The sequence below is a fragment of the Ovis aries genome, chromosome 3, assembly GCF_016772045.2.
Source record: "Ovis aries strain OAR_USU_Benz2616 breed Rambouillet chromosome 3, ARS-UI_Ramb_v3.0, whole genome shotgun sequence".
Classification (NCBI taxonomy): Eukaryota; Metazoa; Chordata; class Mammalia; order Artiodactyla; family Bovidae; genus Ovis; species Ovis aries.
Window position 1 is genome coordinate 154043799 of NC_056056.1, and position 26697 is coordinate 154070495.

Here is a 26697-nt window from a genome sequence, read left to right on the forward strand (position 1 = left end):
GAAGTATAGGAATACATGAGCAAGAAGTTGCACAGAACAGAACAGACTTAAGAACAATGCTACAATGCTGTGTGAGATAAACCAAACGGAGAGGATGAGTTCATAGCTCAGGCCAACAGTTTTCTGGGCCTGTTCTTGAGCAGGGAGAGGAAGGCCAGGTCATATATAGCTGTCACTGATATGCAAAGACTGTTTCTAAGTCAGGCAACAGCAAGTCAAAGCGCCTTTTATATCGGACCATAATTCATCATAGCAATCAGGTAAGATCTCACAAATGTATTCATACCAAATCTTAGTCAAATTTTCGGTCCACTTGATTGTCTAACTGACCTTTCTCCTCCCCAAGGAGAGAATGTAGTTTTTTCTAAATGCTTAATCTTAAGACTATATAGTTATCGCTATGGTCTGAATGTGTGTCCCCAAATACATATACTGAAATCCTAACCCTCAGAGTAATGGTTTTAGGAGAGAGGCCTTTGTGAGGTGACTAGGTCATGAGCAGAGCCCTCAGGAATTAGTGCTTAGAGGCCCCAGGGACTTGCCTCGTGGTCCAGTGATTAAGAACCCACCTTGTAATGCAGGATGTGGGTTCAATCCCTGGTTGGGGAACTAAGATCTGATCGGCTATGAAGCAAATAAGCCTAAGCACCACAACTAGAGAAGCTGGGAGCTGCAACTAGAGGGTGCACTGCAATGAAGATTCTTTGTGCTGCAACTAAAATGTGACACCGTCAAATAAATTTAAAAAATAAATCAATAGAAAATAAAAGAGGCCCCAGATCTGGCTGGCCTCTTCCACCACAGGAATACACAAAGGGCTCTCACCCAACCACACTGGCACCCTGATCTGAGACTTCCAACCTCCAGATCTGTGAGAAAGAAATGTCTGATGTTTATAATCGCCCCAGTCTGTGGGATTGCGTCATATCAGTACAAACAGGATTAAGACAGACACAGTGTCCATTTAATTTAAAGGAGTAAAAACTGAGAAATCTAGTGTCAAGAGGCAGTCAAGCTACATTTGTAAAGACTGACAAGCCGTGGTAGAAGCTGAAAGGGAATGCCAAAATGGAACTTAGGTCACAGCGGTAGTCCATACCACTCAGGCGCAGTAGGAGGCCTGGAAATGATGTCGGAAACCCAATGACATCATGGCTCTCCAGTGCAGCTGCCTAATCCCATGTCTACCACGTCCCAGAACCACTTAGCCACAACAGGATTGTTACCTAGAAACATCCCTACTGGAAAAATTAAGCGCTTGTCCAATAGCTTCCCGTTAATGACCAATTTCCCTAAATGTTGGCTTGTGTATCTCCCCAGGGACCACTCTATCTTTCAGCTCCCTATTCCCAAACTGCTGTCATTAACCAAGAACTCCCCAAAGGACAGGCCTTCCAGGTGCTTCTAAAGAGGGGCACAGACTCCTCTTTAAATCTCTCCATCATTTTCCCTCCTGCTCATTAATCGTTGAGTGATCTAACATTACACAAATGCTGAGAGGCCCAGAACACTCAGCACAAGACTCCACCAGAGGACTTCACTGAAGTGAACAGTTCACACGCTTGGTTTCCATCATCTTCAGCCTCAGGGACTGCCCATTCACCACTGGAACAAGTTGCTTACGTGGCATGGGTGTGGCACGTTGTAGATGAGCAGTAATTGTGAATGAAACCCAGCTTAAAAAGGTACTGATCTTTAATGTTTGTAGCAATTATACCACTATATCTAATGGTGAGCCTCTAGAATGACTAGGGCTTCCCGGTGGCTCTCAGTGATAAAGAATTCACCAGCAATGCAGGAGACCCATGTTCGACCCTTGGGTCGGGAAGGTCCACTGGAGAAGGAAATAGCAATCCACTCCAGTGTTCTTGCCTGGAAAATCCCATGGACCGAGGAGTCTGGTGGGCTACAGTCCATGGGAGCAAAAAGAGTTGAAGACGATTTAGCAACTGAGAATGACTAGAATGACTGTTAAGCCTCTCACAGCAGCTCCTAAGCATATAAAACCTTATAGGCAGGCTATTCTGCCCTCAAAGAACTTACAATCTAAACAAAGAATAATAAAAGAAAACTCAAAATCCTTTCCCCATAGGACTTGGTGTTCAGCATCATTTATTCTTAACCTCTTTCATTTTGATCCTCCTCTTTAATGGCCTCCACCCCTCTGACCAGTACCACCAATTCTGACCATCGTGAAAACAAAGATATCCCCGCCCCCAACATTCTGCGACAGTTTGAATTCTAAATGTTGAGGGTGGGGAAGACTCCAGAATCTCCTTTTTGCTCCAGTAGGGGAAGCAAAAACCACGTACCGCTGAGGCTTCTGCTTAGCTTTTCCCTCCTAAAGCCACGGAGCCCACAGAGAAACACAAAGATGTATTTAAAACACTTATTAATGAATATTGCTGGGCTACTGAATCCGCTTCTGTAGAAACCACCCTTCAAGGGCTCTCGTGTAAAATGGCAACACATCTGTATGCCTACAAGATGCTGTCGCACAGGCACTGACCCCCCCCCCCCCGCCCCAGCGACCCCTCCCAGTCCCCCTCACCTCTCTCACAAGACTTCAGAGAACCTCCCCCTCCGGCCATCGTTCCATGTGACCTCATGGCAACTTCCCGACAAGAGTTTAGCTGTAGGCTGATGTCTAAAAGTTCAGGCACTATAAAAACTGGTTTATTGGATGCAAAAGAGAATTAGGACTTCAAAGACTCTTACTCTGTCAAATTAAATTAACATATGGAACAGCAACTAAGCTATGATTGGTATTCATAGCATCAGCTCTTTAGTAAGGCTCTGGCTGGTTTTTAATGCAGCCTGTTCACTTGTTTTAAGTGAACTACTGCTGATCCACTCTGGTTACTCTGAAGAGTCTTTAATGATGTGGGAAATGCTTACAGTATACTGTGAAGTGTAAAAAGCCGAATCCAAATTATAGGTAAAGTATTATCCAAATTTTCTAAGTAAGCTTGTCTCCATATTACATTTGGTTTTTTAAAACAATTCTTTCCTTTGTCTCTGAAAGAATTATACCAAAATATTAATGCTGACTGCCTCTGGAGAGTTAAGATTAAGGGCAATTTTTATTTGATTTCTTGTACTTTTATGAATGACCCAAAATTTCTTTAAAAAAATGCTACTTTAATGTAAACAGAAAAAAGAATATATGTGTTCAAAATACATTTTTAAAGAAAAATATTCCTTATGTAAGAAGAAACAAGCAAAAAATAGTGACATGTAAAGAGACAAACATTTACATGCACATTATTGCTTTGTGTGGCTATTTTCAGAGCAAGTGTAGTTGAAGACTCATCTGACTGTGATAAGAGCAGCATCCAGGCACAGGACAAGTTTTGCTAAGAAGTATTTTATTTATTTTTTTGTTAATTTTTCTTCTATTCCTCAACCTAGAGAAAATGATGAACAAGCAAAGTGACAGACGAGTGGTAAGATTTTTCTTTTTCTTTTCTGCTGAGAAAAGAATTGGTTTCAAAAGCTAGTGAAAGGACATGGAAGAAGCTTGATAAAAAGCCTGATAAAGAATCAGTGGGCTGAAGCTGAAGAAACAGAAAATATCTAACCATTTCTGTCTTATAAAAACATCAGTTTCATTTGGTTTAACTGAAAATATCAACATCACTAATTCTACATAATAATAAATACTCTTAGTATTTATCCTTATTCCCCAGTCATAAAAACACACGTATGTATTTAAGAGATAAAGTCAGTCTGTTAGAACCTCCCCAAATAATCAGAAAGCCAAACCTTTAAGAAGAAAAAGAGGACATGTGCTGCAGAATCTGATGTAAATGATTTTCTATTTAACTGCAAATTTTAATTTTTGTAAAAAATGCTGCCTCACTCCTCAGTTTGCCTAATCAAAAACTCACTAAGCGATAGAATTATACATACACTACATGCTTAAGAGTTTTAAAGTAAGTAGTCAAACTAGCAGGCAATGTAATCCCCCAAATATCCAAACGATTGTTTGAATTGATTAATAAACAATATTATTTAGAATCATCAGACCAACCAATGAGTCTTGGGCATATAGGGATCATTCTCTGTGCACCTTGCTTTATTCATTTACGAAATAGCAAAACTTTACCTGTAAGGCCGCAACAAAAAATGCAGTTAAGGAACTATTGCTAAGGAACTGAGGGTCAGGAGTGGCTTGCACTGTCATCTTAATTTGGGATGCTTTCTACTGTGGAAAAATAGGATATGCCACGATTATTTGAAAGAGATTACCTGATAATTGCACCGTGCTTGATATCAGAAGCAGTTTCAAAATGAATTGCTCTGCAGCTTGCAACTGTTAGGTAAGTTTATCATCTAGAAGCAGATATAGTGATTGCAAAGCTTTGATCACTCAGCCAAAGGACAGTAATGGGCGGAAGCAGTAAATCCAGATTCTAGTCCCAGACAGTGACCTTGGAAAAAACCTCCCCAACCTCCCCAGCCCAGAGTTCCCTAGAACATGAAACTAATGATTTATCTGCTGGATTAGGCAGTGCTTTGCAAATTACCCGACACATTCAAGACATTATAATTACTACTCATGATAATCACAATGAGATATGTTTGGTTTTGTTATTTACTCTTCCTGGCAGATCTAACACCACCTCCCTCAAATGAAACATGTCCCCTTTTCTTCTACCAGGAAATCAAGCTGCTCTAGGCAGTTACTGCGAACGTTAATTTGTCAGCGTGCGTTTTGTCTCACTCCAGCCATAGAAATGAATGTTATCTGTTTTCTGCTAATTACGCACAGAAGTCCGCATCGCACCGATCTAGCAGGCAGAGGATGTGGCTGAACTTTGGGTTCAGACATTCTGTGATTTAATCCACAGTCATTTTCAAGGCGAAGCAGCACTGTGCTCAGAACACAAACAGCCTCTCTAGGCCCACCGATGCAGTGTTTGACAGGGCTGTCAGAAACATTTTGCTAACATTTGACCTATATAAATATTCACTGTGACACTTCGAACCTGTTCTATTCGCTCCTTTTCACAGGGACTGCTCCGACCCGCCTCCCCACCCCCACCCCATGTCTCAGTCTGCTCCTGTGACCGCAGGCTTTCCAACTTTCACCAGAAAGAATCCCTTCCCACCCACACAGATCACTCTTCTGTGTTCTTCAGTATTTCTCCAAAGTTTCCTAATAGACTGTAATTTATATCGCCTCCAACTGATGGCGTAAACCAATTAATAATCCTAATTCAAAAGACCAACAATCCTACATTCCTCTTCATTTCCTAGGGTACACTGACTATTTCTACATTCAACAGTTTCCCAGGCACTTCTTTAGTGAAGTGTCCCAAGTTTCAGCCTTTCTCATCAGCAAAGCCACAGTTCCAAATTGTGTGTTTTGTGGAAAAGATATAAATAAAAAAATCCAGATCAATATACAGGGAGCTATAAAGCAACTAAAGGGAGACAGTATTTCCAGTGATATCACATGTCCTGATGTTTATTTCTTAAAAAAAAAAACAACATATATATATATACACACATGTATATCTTGGATCAGTATTTATAAATAACATATTCTCTCTTCTTTTATATCACACCTCAGTGTGGTTTATTTTCTAACTACACAACCTGGTTTATCTGATCATTTTACTTTAAACAATTGAGATATAAAATATTGGGTTAATGCTTGCTAAGCAGCACATTGATGGAGAGTGAGGGAGGAGAAAGTGCAGTAGACCATACTGTGGGCGGAGTAACTGTATCTTGTGGTATCAGTGGGTCAAAGACTTGGTTGTTATCAGAGATAAACAGCAAGATCAAAATATGGTTCCCCACTTTTCTCTCCACCAAAGAGAGATCTCAAGACTCTGTCTCCTGTTCCATGCTCTCATTCCTGGGCAGCTGTTTTCTCATGCTGTGCTATCTAAGGCAGAAAATGAATCTGGTCATCCAGAAGTCACTTGGTTTTATCCTCGCACTTGTTGAAAAGCATTTCCCCAGGCTCTGTGGGTGTTCAGGAATGATGTAAGAAAGAATATATTTTGTATTTGTTTTGTGTTATTTCTTAGGGCCTCAGGGTGAAAACCTTTTCAGAAAAGAGAAAATTTTTGGATCAGGAAGACCCAAACTCAAATCCCATCTCTAACGAAAGTGAAGTGAAGTCGCTCAGTCGTGTCCGACTCTTTGTGACCCCATCGACTCTAGACTACAAGGCTTCTCTGTCCATGGAATTTTCCAGGCAAGAGTATTGGAGTAGGTTGCCATTTCCTTCTCCAGGGGATCTTCCTGACCCAGGGATCCCGCATTGCAGGCAGACATTTGTGTAAAATGTCTCATTTTGGTGTAAAATGGAGATATCAGAATCTAGGTCACAGAATTTATTAAAACATTAGTTTTGAAGAATGTGCCTGCTACAGAATACCACACAAAACCAATGGTCAATAGTGTTGACTTAGTGTTACCAGTCTATGGAAAACAAATTCAGATGAACATCGGCCTTCACAAATTCACATCAATTCTCCAATTTTCCTATGTATTTGGAATGAAAAAAATATCTTTCAAGTGGGATGATCCGTATTGTGAACACACATTTGAGCTTGACCTAGAGAACAAGGACCAAGTCTCTGTGGACAGTCTGGCACCTAATTGGTTCTCAAAAAAGAAACTGATATTTTAAAAAAAGTTCATATAATCATCAATTTTTACTATTCTTGAAACACTATTCTATGGGCCTAACATAAAAGACTTAGTTTTCTGAAATAGTTAAGTGCATTCTAGATATAAGTATTGATTAGATTTTCAAAGATTAAATAGGTTCATGGTGATAGCTTTATTCCCCAAGGTGCAAGTGTGTGTGCGTGTATGTGTGTGTACACATGTGTGACTTTTCATTCTGTTCGAAAGTTCCACAGGCGTCCTCGAAATCACAAGGACCTCAAAATAGGACTCAAGAGAAATTTGTGGAGGATTTATGGAAATCGGGTCATAAAGCTTCTACTGTCTTCCATTATCTAGTAAATGGTTAACTCCAGGCCCTCCAGGTGAAAAAACTGTGTGCACATTTACACTTACACAAGTTAACTGTAAATTTTGTGATATGAAAAATGTATTGCAAACAATCTCAAATAATAATAGTGAGACATAAAATACTGTTTGTTAATTCTAAACACCTGTAACTGTGGTTTGACTTGCTATTTCTTACAAAATTCATAATCACTTTTTATAATTCTATCCCCAAATATAGTGTCACAAAATCAGGCTACAAACGCATGCTTGATTCCTATTCAATTTAGCAAAGAAAGAGCCATGCTGTTAACAAATGCAGTTCCAACACAAATACAGGTTGATATTTTCATTTATACTAACAAGTAAGACCAAAGTGAAACAATGAACTTCACTCAGTCATCAATAATGTGAGTAATTTCTTTGCTGAATTAGATAATAGTTCCTGAAGAGTTGAAAAACATTTCCTCATTTTTTTTTTCTCTATTCACAACGAAGGCTACAGACACAGCATGCTTAAATTTAACCTAACTGTTAAAATGTTGTCAATAATCGTATCTGAAATCTGGACAATCATCAAAACAATATGTCAAGCTCTATTTGTAGCATTTTTCAGATTCTGTAACATAAGTGTTCCCACTGTGGTCAGTTTCAAGCTACCACACTGTGTCATCACTGAATGTAGGGCTGGAAGAGAGGCATGCATTACATACTGTTTTCTCTTGATGAACACGATAAACATAAATAACCTCAAGCGCATAAATAATAGTAAAGTCCAGTAAAAACTTGGAAATAATGATCTTTGTGTATTAACTTTCTTTTTAATATATTTCATTATATGCGTACATACCTTAACTTTTTAATAACTGTTGTGTGTAACAACCAGCTCACAAAATTCCTGATAATTTAATAATCTGCTTCAAGTGAGCACACCACAAAATCTCCCTTAATTGCTCTGGCTAGGGTGTGGATTTATCCAGCTTTATCTGTGAGCAGGTGGAATTTAGTGAGTCTCCAGAAATGACTGGAGCTTCTGATACAAAAATGGGGCAGATTTTGAAAGCCATAAAATTGTGGCCATGTTCTCTGTGGCCTGCTCTAGGCACGCATTACAGTTCACAGAGTCGTCAATCTCCTTTGACACTGCTGGTCCTTGACTGGCAGTTGATGTGATTTCACTGTGGTAGCGTTAATGCCATGTGTCTGGTTCCTACCTGAACCCTGCGTGAGATTCTTGTCTGATAAGCTCTGATCTCCAGTGCGCGGCTATGCTCTCAACAAGGAACAGATTCTATCCAGTTTGATAACACCCTGAGAAGGAATCTTGAGGAGAGGAACCGGAGCCTATCTTGGGCACAGAAATGAATCCCTGGAATCGCAGTGTGAGAAATGCTAAGCTATTTCACATCCAAAGATCTAGTATTTTCACAGCAAAATCTCACTATATAAAATGTGGAATACAGGAAAGCTCTACTAAAGAATGTAGAGACTGACATTTACCATTCTTTCTATCATATTCGGAGGTAGCAATGACTGAAATAACCCAAAGGGAATTCAATTCAAATCATTTTCATTGTCAACAGAGCAAGTATGACCTAATTTGCTACCAGGAATTAGTAAAACAATCTAAACTGCATATATAACAAAATCTACAATGGTGAAATAATTATTTTGTAAGTTGGAGTTTTGAAAAACTCGAAACAGTCAGATGACTGAGACAAACGTTTTCCCCTTTCCTTGGATCGTAATTTTATTTACTTATCATTTTATTGAGGTCCCCACATAGCTGCCTCAATGTCTGATTTTGTGAGAAGCTGAAAAACCCAAATATCAGGAAATGAGCTACTTTGATGGCAGAAATGTTGAAGGGAGATGTGATCATTCATGATGGAACTAGAAACGCCAGCTTTCCTAAGATTCAGCGGGGTGTTTATAAATTACAATGAAAACTATCCAGAGATTAAAAAGTCTCCAATTCTCATCATAAAAATAACACGATCTGGGAAATAATCACTTTCCTCCGCAGAATTACAGAATCCTAAAGGCTACAGACCGTGGTAAAATGTCTAGAATGTAGAGAATTTGCTATAGATAGTGAATTAGGCTTTTCCTCAATAAGCATTCAAAACTTGGCCAGAACGCTTCCATTTAATTCCCCAGACCAGAATTCTTCTCATCCAGAGATAAAGTTGATTCAAGCCCTCATCCTCCTCTACTTAAACCTTCTGCAATTCAGAAAATATCTTGCGATTATCACATCATAAGGCAGATTTTCCCAAGTGTGTGTGTCTTGTGATGATAAGGAAGAAAGCCAATGAAGTAACGGGTGAATTCTGAAGCAGGGGAAAGAAGGATATGAGCCATTAGCGGGGGGAGGGGACAGTTAAATGTAGGTACTATAGAGAATAAATAAACATTTAAAAGGACTTGCTCCCCAACGTGTCATAAACTAAAATCTATGAAATACAGATATTTGGAAACATTTGGATATTTGACCAAATTGTTAGGTTTTCATCTGTTTGGAAGCATGAGTTATAAATGAATGGACAAGAGGGCAGATGGGGAAGAACACAGCCACTGCAGTTTGCCTGAGGCAGTTGGAATTTGGCTCCGTTACCCTCTAACCCTGCTGCCGCACTGAGCCTCAGGTTCCTCACCTGTAAAGTGGGACTCAGAGGATTAAGGATAATGTGAAGCAAGTGCTTGACACAGTTGGTGCTCAAAATATAGCCATTATGGCTGGGACCCTAGTAGATATAAATGAAATTTATGCCCTTAAAGTACATTGAATATATTCAATAACCATATATGTAAAACCACAGACTATTAAATAAGATAAAAAAGTGAAAGTGAAGTCACTCAGTCGTGTCCGACTCTTTGTGACCCCATGGACAGTAGCCTGCACCAGGCTCCTCCATCCATGGGATTTTCTAGGCAAGAGTACTGGAGTAGGTTGCCAGTTCCTTCTCCAGGGAATCTTCCCGACCCAGGGATTGAAGCCAGATCTCCCGCATTGTAGACAGACGCTTTACCATCTGAGCCACCAGGGAAGTCCGTTAAAAAAAAAAACAACAAAATACTTTCTGGCTATACTATATGGCATGCCGGATCTTAGTTCTTCGGCCAGGGACTGAACCTGTGCCCCATGCAGTGGAAGTGTGCAGTCTTAACCACTGGACTGTGAAAGAAGCCTCTCATGAAGCTTTCCTTATGGAAAAAAATAAAAATTCCTAGCTAGGCTTTTGGGAACTGGTATGATGGGGCTCAGCAGGCAACACCAGCCACTGTAGGTTTCTATTGAGACTCGGAAGCTCCACTTTGAACAGTTGCAAAAGTCACTGAAAACAGATTTGAACACTGGTTTATGATTTCAATAAATTATATTGAACTGACTGTAACAAATGCATGCATGCTCAGTTGTGTCCGACTCTTTGCGACCCCATGGACTGTAGGCCACCAGACTCCTCTGTCCACGGGATTCTCCAGGCAAGAATACTGGAGTGGGCTGCCATTTCCTCCTGCAGGGCATCTTCCCAACCCAGGGATCAAACCTGTGTCTCCTGGACTGCATTAGCAGGCGGATCCTTTACCGCTACACCACTTGAGAAGCCCAAATAGCAATAATTAAAAAACAAAATCTGAAAGAAAATGAATAAAACACTGATCTACCGCAGATAATGATTCTCTATCCTGTTGTACAGGCTGGCAAACTTTCCCCACTTGAACTACAGCTGCTGCTGCTGCTGCTAAGTCACTTCGGTCGAGTCCGACTCTGTGTGACCCTATAGATGGCAGCTCACCAGGCTCCCCCGTCCCTGGGATTCTCCAGGTAAGAACACTGGAGTGGGTTGCCATTTCCTTCTCCAATACATGAAAGTAAAAAGTGAAAGTGAAGTCGCTCAGTTGTGTCCGACTCTTCACGACCCCATGGACCACAGCCTACCAGGCTCCTCTGTCCATGGGATTTTCCAGGCAAGGGTACTGGTGTGGGGTGCCAGTGCCTTCTCCATGAACTACAGCACCTGTATATTAAAAAGCTTACTAAGCGAGGGATCTTTGGGGGCTATGAAACAGCATGACCATATCTTAGTTAGAAAGCAGCCTAATATGTTTGTTTCCTAGTAGGAACTGAGGTCCATAATGGAACACCCACAGTTAACCAGGACACATCAGGATTAAAGAATTGACATAAATGGCTTGTGGAAACATGTAACCACTGTGCTGTCCTTTTCTATGGATGGATCATTTAACTTTCTTATTTCTTTAGGAGAAGTGGTAAGCATCATTCCTTACCTACCAACCTTGGTCCTAACGTCCCTTTTAAATTTTATTTTTTAATTTATTTTTTATTTTTTGGCCTTATCACATGGCATGGAGAATCTTAGTTCCCCAACCAGGGATTGAACCCAGGCCCCATGCAGGGGTAGTGCAGAGTCATAACTAGTGGACTACATTTCTCCTTCTGAATTTTAAAACACTGTTCAATGCACTTCCTCACTCTGCGCTCTCCCTGACCATTCTTTGGTCCTTTTTCCTGGGCCCCAGTATGAAGCCAGAATATAACACAATGTGTTGAAAATAAACAGGATATCTCTATTAGGATGCCTAAAATTCTACTTACTCCCGAGTTACATCACAAAGATTCCCATTCAAAATAAGACAGTTTTTTTTTTTTCTGAAAGCTTATAAAATGATGTAGATAACATCACTGCACGCTCTCTAGCTCATGAGGATAGTCTCTTTTCATCAAAAACCAGTGTCGTGTCACCTAAAACAAATCTGATCTGCGCTTTTCACTTCTGTACTATTTTGCAAGGATCAGGTTTCGACGAACCGGTTCTACATTCCTCTCAGAAGCAAACAGGAAACTGCCCTAAAAAGCATGGCACTGACAACAGGCTAGAGGTATAACGTGCATCAGGCAGAGCAGCCACATGGAGTCAGATTCTCACTTTAAGCGTTGGTTCCCACAGCCTCATTCATCACAAATCCCAGGACTTAAATGCCAGCGTGTAAGAAAGATCTCTAAACCATATTCTTCATGCAGTGTTCCTCCAATGTTTAATCAATTAGGAAAACACAGACCTCCCCGCAGGCTGCGGGGCTACTGCAGATCAGTTTATAGAACCATCTTACACCCAGCAAAGACCTGTAGCTGGCCATTGACTGGTGAGCAACAGCGAAGGTCAGAAGATCTGCTTCTGGAAGTGGCCCTGCTTCACACAGACAGAAACGTACATTCATAAAAGGAAAGGAAAGGAAAAGACTAAGAGGAAGGAGGGAAAAAAATGGAAAGAGAAAGAGGGAGAAAGCAGTACACCTCCGACAAGAGCGGCTTTGTGACCCCTCTGGTAATGTTACCCAGTTTTGTTTATCATGAAAAGATCCCATTAATGCCTCAGCCCCATCAAACAGCAGATCAAGTCCATGAATGGCACCTATCAGAGCCCAGGGTAAATCCAATGATTAGAGGGAATTCGCCAAAGGGCCTTTGTAGCTGAGAAAAATGCCTACTCCAGAGAGGAATGCAGAAAATTCCTGGGAGTACAGGCCTTCCTTTGTTGGCAGTCTGGCGGTATTCTGGAGCAAATAAAAGGACAAAAATGGGACCTTAGATGCAATGAACATTTGAAGAAAATGTTTTTCAAAGACCTCCTTGAAACATTCCTTTAAAAAAAAAAAAACACCCTCAAACTATCACTCGGATAAAGATGAACTACAGAGCTTCTTCCCAAACCACCATTTTATACGACTGCATAACCTTGGAGATTCTCAACAGGAACAGGGTTTTCGTTAGATCTCCTTTGTCCTGCAGAGTTTCCTGGTTAAACAGTAAGTCCAAGTTAAAACTTGACAGATAAGAAAACACACACATTCCCTCACTCCCCCTCAAACTGACTGACAGAATCCACTGAGATTTAGCATAACATAAAAGCACTGGCCAAGGAGAGAGGAGAACACAGAATACTGAATCAAAGGTATTAACCAAACTCAGACCGCAGCAAAACATACAGGATAATGCTGAGTTGTCACGATTATCCAAACACGCGGACAACCAACCAGAAAGAAAATCCACCAGGAAGGCTAAACAGGACGAAGAAGGGACACTAAGGCACGAGCACCTGGACACCAGTAATTCCCCTTTATTCTGTACACAGCAGCAAAATTTTACTGAAAACCCCCTAAAGGATACAAAAGTTACAGCCCTACGTTGTTGCTACTCTTCAATAGCCTGGATCTACCAGAGCGGACAGAAGGAATGCAAAGCCAACATCATTTCTTTGAGCAAATTTTCCTGATGGAAACAGAATCTTAGGGTTTTGTTTGGTGCAAGGAAGCTTGCCTAATAGAAAATGGAGCTGAACCTTAGGTACACTTGAGGTAGGCATTTGATGCAGCTGAATTTCTCATTTTTCTAAGAAGGTTTTTCCTCCTCTTCTTCAAGCCCAAACAATTTTAATGACTTTTCTGCACAATGTGCCCCTAATACCTTTCCTCATAAATCTTGTTATAGACTTATTTTATGCTCCATTTTAACATTTTCTGGGTTGAGGGAGGAGCAAAGTAATAATCATGTAATTCTAGTTGAAGGTTTTCCTCCCCTTTCTCCTGGGCTGAGATCTAATAAAATATTATTTATTTGCATCTTTAGAGACCCATTTACTAACATTTTTCAAAACTGTAGTAAAGTGGTTGCAAAGGTGGTATCTTTATTGCTTTGCAAATGTTATTCATTTTTATTATTTGTTTTAAATGCCATTTTACTGGTATCAGTGGATTTGCATTATAAAGCTTGTATCAGGATGCTATTTGGGGTAGACACAACAAATCCGAGCCTTTGGATTGTGTTTTTCCATCCTCACTTCTGTTTGTCTATGTAACCATATAAAACACTTTCCCCAGATTTCCCCTCCAAATAATTGAGCATACAAAATTGTAGGGTTATTGCATCACTGTTTATGACCAACTCCGTGCTTTCTAAGAGTTACTCCAAAAAGCCTCTACCTTAGGGTGTACTCCCATAAAGTTTATACATCTGTGCACCAAAGGGGAGAGGTTAATTTTACTTTTGCATCATTAAATATATAGTTTTGCAAGCACTAATGAATACAATAATTTCTCAATGTACACGATAGCTTGAAAAACAACTGGCATACTCTCCTGATGCATTTTGCAAATTTCCCCCTACGTCTGGACTAGAAAAGCTCTATTATTAGAGATCTTATGAATACAATGCTTCATCTCGCCAATCAAGAAAAAAAAAAGATCCATTTGAAAAAATATCCAGAGCAGAAATAAATTTAAGCACAGAACCAGATAAACTCTCTCAACGACCCTGATTCAGGATTGCCTATAAATGCAGTGTACCTCTTCACCACTGTAGAGTTCTCTGAAATCTTGCCAAATGCATAAATCCTGGAAACATCTTCTAAAAGATAAGAATGAGCTTGGAAAACAGATCATCAAAGAAGTATGCAGTGCCTATAAAATAAACCACACACATACACACACAGTTTTCATTTACCAGATCCTCTTTCACAAATCTAGCAGATGGTGGAGTTTTAAAACTCAGCTTTTCAAAAGGCAATCTGACTTTCTATTTAAGCCATAATCTTCAGTATGTTAAAAAAAAATGCAGTGGATATAATACAAACACTAGGAGCATATAACTATGCTCACGTTAAGTTGGCCAAAGGTAAAGAAGCAAAATGAATAAGAACTGGAAGTTCAAAAACATCACAATTGTTGGCTCTGTAACTTTATACTCTTCTATATCATTTCTTCATGGTATTGCAATTTTTTAAAAAAAGTGAATTAAAGGACTTTCCTCGTGGCTCAGTGGTACAGAATCCGCCTGCCAAAGCAGGAGACACAGGTTCGATCCCTGATCCAGGAAGATCCCACACTCCAGGAGCAACTAAGCCTGTCATGCAACACAGCTACTGAGCCCACAGGCCCTAGAGCCCACGTTCCACAACAAGAGCAGCCGCTGCAGTGCAAAGCCCGAGCTCCGCAACTAGAGCAATGCGGACCCAGCGCAGAAGAAAATACATAAAACTTTTAAAAAGTAAAATAAAAATATCTGTAGCAACTTTCAACTTCAGCTAGTGGTGTATTTGAGTACTCTGGGCAAAAACAATGATAACACAATGCGGAGGAAGGGCCCTCTAGACTCTAAATGGAGTCAGAAAGGCAGACATCAGTCAGTCTTGCTTTTTAGATTTCCTGCTTAGAAAACTCAAACTGTTCTAACATCTTTCCCTATTGATCCCAGTCCCCCCATTGAAATCCAACCAATTAAACTGTCTGCCACTTAGTTTCTTAACACTTGAAATCATAGCTCTGATTCAGTTCTTTGTCAATAGGGACTGTCGTTAAGCTGTAAACCACGAAGGTGCAGATAGAACAGAAGCGGGTTCTAACGAGCCATCGCTCTGAGATCTACAATGTTCAAAGGACACTGAACACTGTAAGAACAAACAGCTCAAAGAAGGAGGTAGTTGCAAAAACAAATTCTGTTCTGCATCTGTTTGTAAATACTAATATACAGAACCTAAGTGGACTCAATCCTTCTCTTTAACACGTACTCTCTGGAAGAAAACGACGTCACGTTGGAGATATTAAAAAATGATAACAGAAGAGGTTATTTCTTCTTTGCAAAGGTATGTCTGGCCAGTCCTCAGACACTGTGAGGTTCTGAAGTGCCCTGTCCTGGCAGACCTCATGGTGAGAGTAAATGCCTGGGCTCTTAGGCTTAACCACACAGGGCGGGAAGAGACGGTGGATGGGGCTGCAAAGAGAACGTGGCCCTTAAAGGTCCTCCTGTACTAACAGCAATTAGTGAGTGAAGCTGTAATTTCAGCCCTCCTTCCTTCACATTGGACCTTGTCTCCCCGTCTCCAGGAAATGGGGGCCAAGTTAGTGGGGCATGACTATAATAGGGATCTGTGAGTACAGCGGGGTAGCCATCAGTATAAATCTGTCATAGACACACTCGCAGAGGAAGAGGGACTTCCATACACTGCAGCCTTTACACTTTTTGATGCAGATACAGATTTATGGCACACGGGAAGCAGAAAGCCTTTGAGCCAAAGGGGCCCTGTGAATCAAGGCCATTTTGTAGGTTTCCGCCGCCTGAAAAAGCTACACATTTATAATTGTGCTTGGAGTCAGCCCCCTTCCAGCCCCAGGAGGCAGCAGCATTTGGTTGAAATAAAACGGAGGACTTTTCCCAACAGCTGGCCAGCTCCAGTTTTAAGTTTTAACAACAGGATGAATGAATTGAGGACGGCTGAAGGGATCAAAAAGCATTATGCCAGACCTTTTTTTTTTTCTTGAAGACCCTTCCCACCACAACCCCCCCCACCCCCGCTCTGACTACGCTGTTCCCATGTATCAGATTCATTCAGAGATGATGAACTCTACTTTGAAGAGTTCCCTCCCATTGTTCAGCTGACACAGATGACTCTTTCACCAACATACTCAGAAATGAACCAGCGGAGACCTTCAGGAAATGTCTTTAAAAAAAAAAAAAGTTTCCGGCAAGAAAAAGAGAGGGAAAAAAAAAAAAAAGAGTCAGCTAGAAGTAAATTAAAAACCAGCCCAGAGTTGGTGTTAATTAATTAAAAACACAATTTCAAAGCATCCTTAATAGAAGACTTCCTCCCTGCAGTCAGTATCTGATTCAGGGAGTGACTCAAGTAATAAAATCACAGTTGGGACGACTCTCGTGGTGCTGGCAGGCCAAGTTCAATATTTTCCCTATGAGGCATGCCTGTACTATAAAAAGAATGCGATGTTTGAAAATGAGTGTCTCTGCTCTCTGTACGCTGGCATTAAAAGCCTCTCCTAGCCCTCTTGCCACACTTCGCGAGTACAGTATGAATCACAATCATGTGGCGAGCACCTCCTTGCCAAATTCTTTCCTGCTGCTACCACGGTGCGTTCCCTCTCAGGCTCCTGCCAGCAGCCCCTGTCTCCCAGCCAAGAGCATCAGGGCGAGAGCCGCTGGAGAGCCAGGGCGCTTTACTCCGCAACCAGGACACAACGAGGCACATTCTTGTACAACTCGGGATTGCTGAATGGAACGAGTGGGCAGAAGGGTACAAAAGTCAGCAGAGGGACACAAAACGAAGAAGCTGGAGAGAATGGATGCCTCAAGAGTACAGCCTCTGTGCCAGGTGTGGGGCTGGGCACTTTAGATTCACACTCTCAAGGAATACTCCTGAGATAGGACTGCCCGTTATCAGGGGTGAGGAAGCAAGAGACCCACGGGGATGAGAGAAGTGGCTTCCATGGTTTCATAGCCAAGGAAGGCCATGCTTAGGCTGGAGCCCAGCCTAGCGGTCCTGCCTCTTCCCTCTCTACTCTGATTCTGCAGCCCAAATGTGGAGGAGCCAGAAACTACTCTTCTGCCGTCCTGGGCTTTTTAATGTTCAAGCCACTCTCTTAACTATACAGTCCCTAGTTTCTATAGTGTTAGTTGCTCAGTTGTGTCCGACTCTTTGTGACCCCAGGGACTGTAGGCTACCACTGTTCCCTAAATGAACAGTGCCACTTTCAACCACATGTTTATTAAAGTATGCATCAGCCAGATTAACATCCATTGAACCAACCTTCACAGCTATGGCCACAGAACCACCACCCCCTCAAGCCCAACAGTCATCTCCAAATTCTGCTCTAGGGTCACAGAGGGAACTGGGAGAGAACATGGAGAAAAACATTATTATAGCTCAACATCATGAATCACTACTGATGGAACCACCTAAAGTTTATCCCCTACTCACATCTGCATTTCTTTGTGTTCATTCATTGTTGTGGTTAACTATGGACTAATTGCCTTGCCAGTTTTCTGGCTAAATCTCCCACGAACCTAGCAAGGCTTGGCCTCTGAGAGGCAGAAACAGATTGTGAAACCAGGAAACTCCCTGCTGTAACAGTGCTTCTAAATAGGCTATTAGGTGTAAGGGTGAGCAGCTCAGTGCTCTGTGATGACATAGATGGGTGGGATTGGGGGTCTGGGGGTTGAGTAGAAGGTCCAGGAGGGAGGGTATATATGTATATATGTAGCTGTTGGCTTCACTGTACAGCAGAAACTGACAACATTGAAAACTAACTACACTAAACGAAATAAAACAGGGTCGGAAGAAGTTTCTATGCTTTGCATTAAAGACAAATTTGTCCCAATGGCTGGGAAGAGGAAGACATGGAAGAGGCAGCAGAAGAAGGAGAGAAAGGTCCAATTCACATCCAAGAGTCTACAGGAGAAGCAGAAGATGGTCCTTTCAATCTCATCCTAATCCAAGAAGGGACAGCCCTCCCTGGAGTTATGGTCTACCCAAAAGCACAGTGGGAGTGGGCAATGTGGACGTTCGTAGACCAACTAGCTAGCTAGCTTGAGTAGGTGGTATAATAAGGCTGTTAAAGAAAGATTTTCATCTTAAGAAATATAATATTTAGAATAATGCCAGGTGATACTCTGTGTGGCACTGGCCAAATTCCAAGAATCTATTAATGAACGATTAAGTAGGAATTTAAAAGGACTCCAAACCGAGACCTATTAATCAGTCCAATCCTTATTTACTAATAATTAATTATGTAGATATTATGTCTCGGAGAAGGCAATGGCAACCCACTCCAGTACTCTTGCCTGGAAAATCCCTTGGACCGAGGAGCCTGGTAGGCTGCAGTCCACGGGGTCGCTAAGAGTCGGACACGACTGAGCGACTTCACTTTGACTTTTCACTTTCATGCATTGGAGAAGGAAATGGCAACCCACTCCAGTGTTCTTGCCTGGAGAATCCCAGGGACGGGGGAGCCTGGTGGGCTGCCGTCTCTGGGGTCGCACAGAGTCGGACTCGACTGAAGCGACTTAGCAGCAGCAGCAGATATTGTGTCTCAGGCATTGTGTTAAGGCCTGGATATACAAAGATAAAATAAACATGCTCTCTGTCCTACTGGAGTTGAACAGAGTGGGATAATACAATGTTTTAAGTGCTATACTTCTACAGTGGCCTGTACTTAGTAACTACTAACTTCACAGCATAATAATTTCCAAGATCTGGCTGACTCTCACCTTGCTTAGTGTTTTTGCTGATAAAATTAACCTAGAGGAATTTGTATGATTTTGTGCTGCTTAATTACTCTATGAGTTGGTAATGTTGTTGTTGTATGGATCTACTTTTGTAGTAACTGTGGAAGAAGTAAAATGAGTAGGACTGTGGGGAGAGAGCCTGGATTTTCTCCAGTGGAGAAGACAGAAGGATTTTTCAGAGTGATAGAAGAAAACAGGTGGTCAAAGAGGATAGCTCTGAAGCCATCCTGTTTTGCCTGGCTCTGTCACTTATTCATCAATATTCAACTGTTGAAGTCCCCAGTAGGTTACTTTACCAATCTGTGCCTTGATTTCTTCATCAGCAAAAAGGGGATGATAAGAGTACCACTTCACTGAATTGTACTATTATCTGAATGATGGTGGTTCATAGGGTAAAGTATCTGCTTGCAATGCAGGAGACACAGGGTTGATCCTAGGTCGGGAAGATCCCTTGGAGAAGGGAGTGGCTACTCACTCCAGTAGAATCCCATGAACCAAGGAGTCTGGCAAGCTATATAGTCCATGGGGTTGCAAAGTCAGACATGACTGAGCGACTAAGCACACACACACAATCACCTACCTATCTGCCTAGGTAAAGTCCTACTCTGATTCATTCACCATCCTGCAAAGCTAAAATATTCTGTCCTACACTTCTTTGGCTTTGTGTACTGGGTTTTCAGGTAGCGTTCTTGGAATGGAAACTCTTTAAAGTACTCATCTCTTTTTATCTGTGTGTATTGATAGTTATTTACTACTCATGTTTTGGGTTGGTGAAAAGTTACAGCTTATGAAAAAACCCAAACAAACTTTTTGGCCAACCCAAAAGGTTTAGATCAGGTTGTCTGACCATCTATAGTGCATCTAAGATTATTTTGTTGGGAAAGAGAAGGAACAAATGCCAGTTAACAAGGCAGCCTGTAGTGCACTGAGGATTGTTTGATCTGTTGAAAGAAAAGCCCTTTTTCTTTCTTGGAACTTGAGGGGGAAAAGAAAAAAACAATGGTGACACTGTACTAATTACAACAATAAATCTTACCAAAATCCAAATTAAAGAAGCCTTAAATATCTAATTGAGATACTGGCATTTATGTAACAAGAATAATAAAAAAAAGTTCAGGAGATTAAAATGGGCACATTTAATATTTCTTTTAAGAAATGTTTAATACTGTGGCTATTTTGGTGTAGACTGGAGTCGGGTGCCAGTAGAATTGAGTAGTATAATAAAACAAGATATCAGATGTGTTGTCCTTGCTAGTATGCACGTGGAGGGCAGCTCACCACTGGGAGAAAGAACACAGACTCTGAAGTCAGATAAGCTGGGCTGAGTGCATCTCTAAAGGGATGTTGGTCCATGGTTCCTGGAGTCATCTTTGCTAAAGTTTGTGCGAGATAATTTGATCAAAATGTCTAGTGCTCTGAGACACTCTATATATACTGGTGAAGGAATCAATGAGTGAAAGATGTAAACAACATATTATTCAGTGTTTTCTTTTGATGAAAATAATCTGTGCCTCCCTTACTCACGCATGACATCTTATGCCCCTAAACCACTATGGAAAAGGTTACTAATAACCTTAGAAAAAACAACTACTATTTCTAGTAGTCTTTGTGAAGGGGTGTGTGTATGTGTCTGTGTAAGTGGGAGAGATCAAGAAGCAGCCAAGCAAAAGTCAAAAAATGCCTTGTGTGGGTCAAATGCAAGGAAGGCACAATTAAAATAATAAATTAAAAACATTTTTTTTAAAGCTTATCTGTGTCAGGTTGTATTGTGTACGGATATCTTACCATAGAGGTCCTAGGGATTAAACTCCAGGAAATCTTCACTGTTCAATTATTTTAATTATCAAAGTTAAGATCTGACTATGGTTCTTTAAAACTTTTAGAACTGCACAGAGTCCAAGCATAAAATATCTTTCTTAATATTCTTCCATACTGGAACGCCACCTTTAAAAAGAAAAGTTACGATTTTCATTGCTTTCGTAGAGCTGGCCTTAGGAGACGGCATCAAACTTCCGTCTTTGGAACTCCCCACTAAAGTAACACTGATTGCACAGGGGCCGTCTGTGTAATGAGCTCTTTATAGAAAAGACATCACTTAAATCACCAAATAAATAGCGTGAGGTAATTGGCCTTCTATAATTCTGGGCCATGAGAAACAGGCATTACTTTCTACATGAGCTCAAAGTCATTAAAAATCACAAGAATTGCATAATCTAACCTATTGGTTAAGAGAGTCTTTGCTTACTTATTAAGGGGTACAAGAGGAAGGCAGTGCATGAAACAGGAAGTGAGGAATTCAATGGACTGTGCCTTCAAACAGCGAGAATGTGTTCCAGATAAGGCAGAGAGTGAAAGTGACCACTGCCAGTTGGCTTTTCGTTGGCAAACTGAGAAGCTTTGTCTGGAAATATCACTAGAGTTCAATGGTATGCCCTGGTTGGATATCTGCCTCCTTCCCCAAATACCTCTGTGTTGTCTTCTAGCCAACGTACTTCTCAGCAATTCCCTGCAAGAATGATGACTCAAAAGAAACCCCCCATCAGGAGGACAAAACAGGGACTAAGGATGCCAGAGAATCCTTAACCTTCAGTGAACCGTCAGCTTGAAAACAGTTTGAATTCCTTGCAGCACTGTAACTCATAAAAAATGGCACTTGTTCTAGTCAATGAATCATTTTTAAGAATGGGAACAACAGAGTAACAGAGATATTTACATAAGCCAAGTTTAAGTTGTCTGATCTTTTAACCTAGTAATTCGGTTTTTTAAAAGACATTTTCATAGTATAGATATTTGATATCATCAGGTCATATTTTAAGATAATTTTGAAAATGTGGCTCTCAATTTATAATCAATAGTTATAATAAAAATCTTCACATATCATTGTTGTGATTATTATTATTTGAAGCAAGAAATATGGAGAGGCGGTGGCCTTGACGTTACTTTTTTTTTTGACGTTACTTTTTAACAAGGAAATTGGGCTATTTAAAGTGCAGTGTGTGTGTGTGCGCATGTGCATCAGTCGTGTCTGACTCTTTGTGACTCCATGGACTGTAGCCCATCAGGCTCTTCTGTCCATAGGATCTTTCCAGGCAAGAATACTGGAGTGGGCTGCCATTTCCTCCTTCAGGGGACCTTCCGGACTCAGGGATTGAACTTGCGTCTGCTCCGTTGGCAGGAGGATTCTTTGCCACTGAGCCACCTGGGAAGCCCAGAGTGTACTGTAAGGTGCATGAATGCTTCTGCTGCCTCAAAGAAAACTTTGTTCCAACATGTTATTTATTCCCAGGGACTGTACACATTCCAGATGACATCACCAGGGCTGCGAGTGCACAAGAAAATAAGCAAATGAGACACACATTGGCTCATGTGGCAAATCACCGGGTTTGCCAAATGGAAAAGAACAAAAACGGGGAGGGAAAACATTTTGTTTTCAATCTACAAGGATATTAATAAAACTCAAACCCAGCATTCTGTGGCTACATTTCCCAGGAAGAGGAGTCTTTTCTGGCCAAAAGAACATAACAACAAACTTTTGTATCTGAGAAATATGTATCTCATGATGTCATTTAAAAACCCACTATTTACCATGACTAGGACCAAAAACATGTTTCTTTGAAACTTGGACACCAAGAAAAAAAATGAGGGCAAATTCTACCTAAAATAATCTGCAGTTCAGAATAAATCAATTCAATGAGTGTAATTTGATGCATTATATGTCACAGTTTAAAGTCAAAAGCTGCTCTAGATAAAATTCGAAGGATAAAATAAACAGTAAGTCACCACTTACTAAAGAGAAGATGAAGTAAAAGAAATATGAAAGTTTCTTAAGAGCCTTTCTAAGTAAATGCAATTTATAGACATCAGTGAGAAATGAAAAAACCAAACTTTATAATGCTGAATACCAATACAAATAGAATAAGCTGAAGCCTCATTATGACTGAAAACTTATGGATACAATTCTTAGCAAATTTGTTTGAAAGTGATCAGTGATTAAAAATATTAGTTAATACTGTGTGTCAGGAACAATCTGGAGCACTTTACAAAATTAACTCATTTAATGCTCTTAACAATTCTTTATAATACTTTGATGACCCCATTATAATTCCCATTTTGTGGCTGAAGTAACTAAGGCTCAGAGAACTTAAGAAAATTGTCCAAGGCCTCACAGCTAGTGATTATTAGCACACAGTAATCTCGATGAGGCTAACTAACAAAATTTCAAAGATACTGATAAATATTGAGAACTTAGAGGCATAATTCCACTAGAACATAAAAATTTTTGATAGAGAAATTTCCCTTAGTAAAGTAATAATGCTGAGATATCTAGATGGCCTACCTTGGGGGTATAAATTATTATAATATGCATAAACACATAGTCTTCCTTGAAATAAAGGCCAGCACAAATAAAGTTTACTATTTGCTTCTGACAACAAAAGGAGAAATTCCTGTGCATTGATATACTTATCAGGATTAAACAATTAAACTTATCAGGATCAACTGGGCAGGCGTAATTTCGTGAAAATGTTCCTTTTTCCTTAGAGTCATTGGGCTTACACATATATCAAAATATCACATGACAGTTTTTCCTAGTTTTTAATCCCTTTCTGAATTCTGTAACTTGAATGACACATACATACCAAAAAAGAGGAAAAAAAAGAAAGGCAACTGGTCCTTTGATTTTAATAGGGTAGAATTTATTTGGAAAGTAAGATTCCTTATTATAAACTGTACCTCTTTCTGGAAATATTTAGAATTTTCAAAGAAGTAGCCTTGGCAAGAATGTAGCGCAGTCCTAAATTTACAGTGGAAAAAAAAAAAAGAAAACGGCGGGCCACAGAGATTCAGGTTAGAAGTAAGGTTACCATCAGGAGGAAAGCAGGGCATGGCGGCAGCAGCAGCAGGGCATGGCACACTGGCTAAGAGCAGGGGAGCGTTTACTAGCTGCATGATCTTGGGTGAGTTATTTAACTTCTTCAAGCTTCACTTTTCTCATCGCAAAACAGGGAAAAGTTTCATGGGGCTGTTGTGGAAATGAAGTGGGATTACAAATACAGTGTGCTTTTGCACAATACCTGACACTCAACGAGGGTCACTGTTCTTGTACTGTGATCTCTAACTGATTCCCAACCAGCTGCTGTCAGAACTTGATGTAAAGCACTTCGGGAATTAAGTGTTGTTAGAAGTGAAGTGAAGGGAAGCTGGTTCCTAATTCCTTCCTTACACCTGGGCCTAAGGGGGCAAAATCATCTATCATTAGTCTTTTCTGCAAAATGCAGTATTATTCCCCACTTCCTCCCTTCTTTTACCCCTAGAGCAATTCCTCCGCTTTTAGGAAGCATTTTTCAGTCAGAATGTAACTTCGAAGCCGACAATTCTAAACTCTCAGTCAGGAAGGTTCAGAATTGGCTTTCACAAAGGGGATAAACCCTGCATTCAGGAAGTCTGACCGGCAACAATTCCAGGGCTCTCACATTACTCGCTTCCTCCTCGTTATTACAGTTGGGCTCTTCCTGGAAGGGGGAGTCTGCTGCTTGATTAAACATTCCAATCACATCATCACTGAGCAAAATCACAAAATCAGCCTGGTCTTAATCAAATGTGTTTACCTCTCCTTGGGAAAGGCTTTCAAATTATAAAACATTTCACAGATCAGATATGTAGGGAACAATTCCCTATCTCTCTCTCTTTCTTCAGTGGCATCTCAAGCCCCCGATCATAGGAGACAAGCCAACGTGTACTGAGCACTTCCTAATGGCCAGGCACGCCACCAAGTGCTTTCGCTTACACTTCCTCATTTAATTTTCAGAGCGATTCGTAGGAGGAGGGAGGATCTAGTCTCATTCCCATTTTATAGATGAGATGACTGAGGTCAGGGAGACTAAGCAAGTTGTCCAGGGCTGCACTATCAACCCCAGAGCTACTAAAATCCAGCAGCGGAGTGGACAGGTCCTCAGCAGACCTGGTTCAGCCACTGCCCAGATATTGTTACTTTCTCTCTGGCCTCAGTTTCCCTTCTTGGAGACAATGTGGCCACTCTGAAAGTTCCCTTCTAGCCTGACATTCCACAGCCGGCTGCTGCTGCTGGCGGGCTTCTTTGTTTCCACGCTCAGCTGCTCTGGCCGGGGCCTCCCCCGGCTCTGCCCTGTTTTGTTTTTGCTGCTGGACCTACTACAGACGCACTCCTGGCAGAGCAGCCCGGAGCACAGCCGAGGAGGCTTCCTCTTTCGCTCAGTTCCTGGCCGCTTTAGTATGAACAGAAAAGGTGGGCAGGGGCCAACTGGCAGAAGCCACAGAAATAGCAGCACATGATTCTCTACGAGCAGCAGAAAGGTCGGCACGCAGGACCCCGCCATCTGCTGAGCTCTCTCATTGACTAAGGTTGCTCTTGGCACGCAGAGCCACCTGGGGTTTCCACGCTCGTTTCCCTCCGGTCAGAGTAGACAGCTTTGGTGATAGACAAGTTGGAAGGGGATGCTTCGTGGTCCTGTGCTAGCAACCGGCCAGGGACAGGAGATGGACAGCTTTAACTGCAAACCCACACAGGAACACCCCCCTGCCACAGGCATACACATCTGAATCTCTCATTCTGCAGACTGCAACCTCCTGGGGAGGTCCTCCCTGGGTCCAGGCCACCTCTGAGCACACAGGAAAAGGTGTGCAGTTCAAGGATGTGTAAGCGGCGGTGACTCAGTCATCCCAGCACGGGTGGGAAAGGCGGGTTCCCCGGATTAGCAGGCTCCCTCCACCAGCTCCGCGTCCTCATTAGCAACTGCCTACAGGGATCGCATGCTGGGGCTGTCTGCAGCACAGTTTCTCCTCTCCCTGTCATCCTCCCCCACTCTCTCTCCCTCCCTCTCTCTTTCTGAGTCTAGGACAATACTCAGGCCAGGACAGTTCCAGTCATAACTGGATCTTTCCATGACTTAGTAGCACACACGAGGATTTGCTGGAGTGGTGTTTTGTTTTGTTTCACTACTATTAAGCAAGATTGCTTCATAATCCTTTAAGTGTTTTGTAGCCAAGTTTTATTTACATATCCTGGCCAGCAAGCACGTGATTAACCCAAGGATGTCACGGAGGGAAGGCAAATGCTACATCTGAACAAAATCGGATGCTGTTTCGGTGAGGAGACAGACACAGCTGAGCTGTCCAAAGGACAACCGTCTCTCGGGCCAACACTACACAAAACTCTCCGAGCCTGGAGACCCTCAGGGACCAGAAGGAACTGCTGAGGTAGGGGCTCAGATGCACGTGATTCTGATTCCAATTCCTCTCTTTTTCTTTCACTCTCTCCACTCTGGGGGCACAGTGTTAGGAAAGCCGGATGCCCAATGGTGGTAAGCTGCCTGTCCGTTTATCACAAGGATACCCTTATGATGTGGGGTCATCCTACAATGCACACCACCCAGAAAACAAGCTGCAATGGCATCGACATGAAGGAATTCTTTCAATCAACGTTTATGGAGTGGCTTGATGTGAAAGAATCATGCTAGGAACTATCAAAGAGCTTTTCACATCTTTCACCCATGATAAAGATAATTAGAGCTGGTTATGACCATTCTCATTTCTCAAAAATATATCTGGTGATCAATCTACCAGAAGGTTAAGTGGATGCTGATTTATCA

General features: G+C 41.4%; 1 protein-coding gene and 1 long non-coding RNA gene across 2 annotated transcripts in view; one reads left to right on the forward strand and one right to left on the reverse strand.

Moving 5' to 3' along the window:
• Positions 1-26697, reverse strand: part of HMGA2 (high mobility group AT-hook 2) — a 145476-nt gene that overhangs the window by 54530 nt on the left and 64249 nt on the right. The gene's annotated exons all lie outside the window — the stretch shown is intronic.
• Positions 26176-26697, forward strand: part of LOC132659626 (uncharacterized) — a 32800-nt gene continuing 32278 nt past the window's right edge. The window contains exon 1 of the long non-coding RNA XR_009600268.1: positions 26176-26305. This is a non-coding gene — a long non-coding RNA (uncharacterized LOC132659626). The remainder of the gene's footprint in view (positions 26306-26697) is intronic.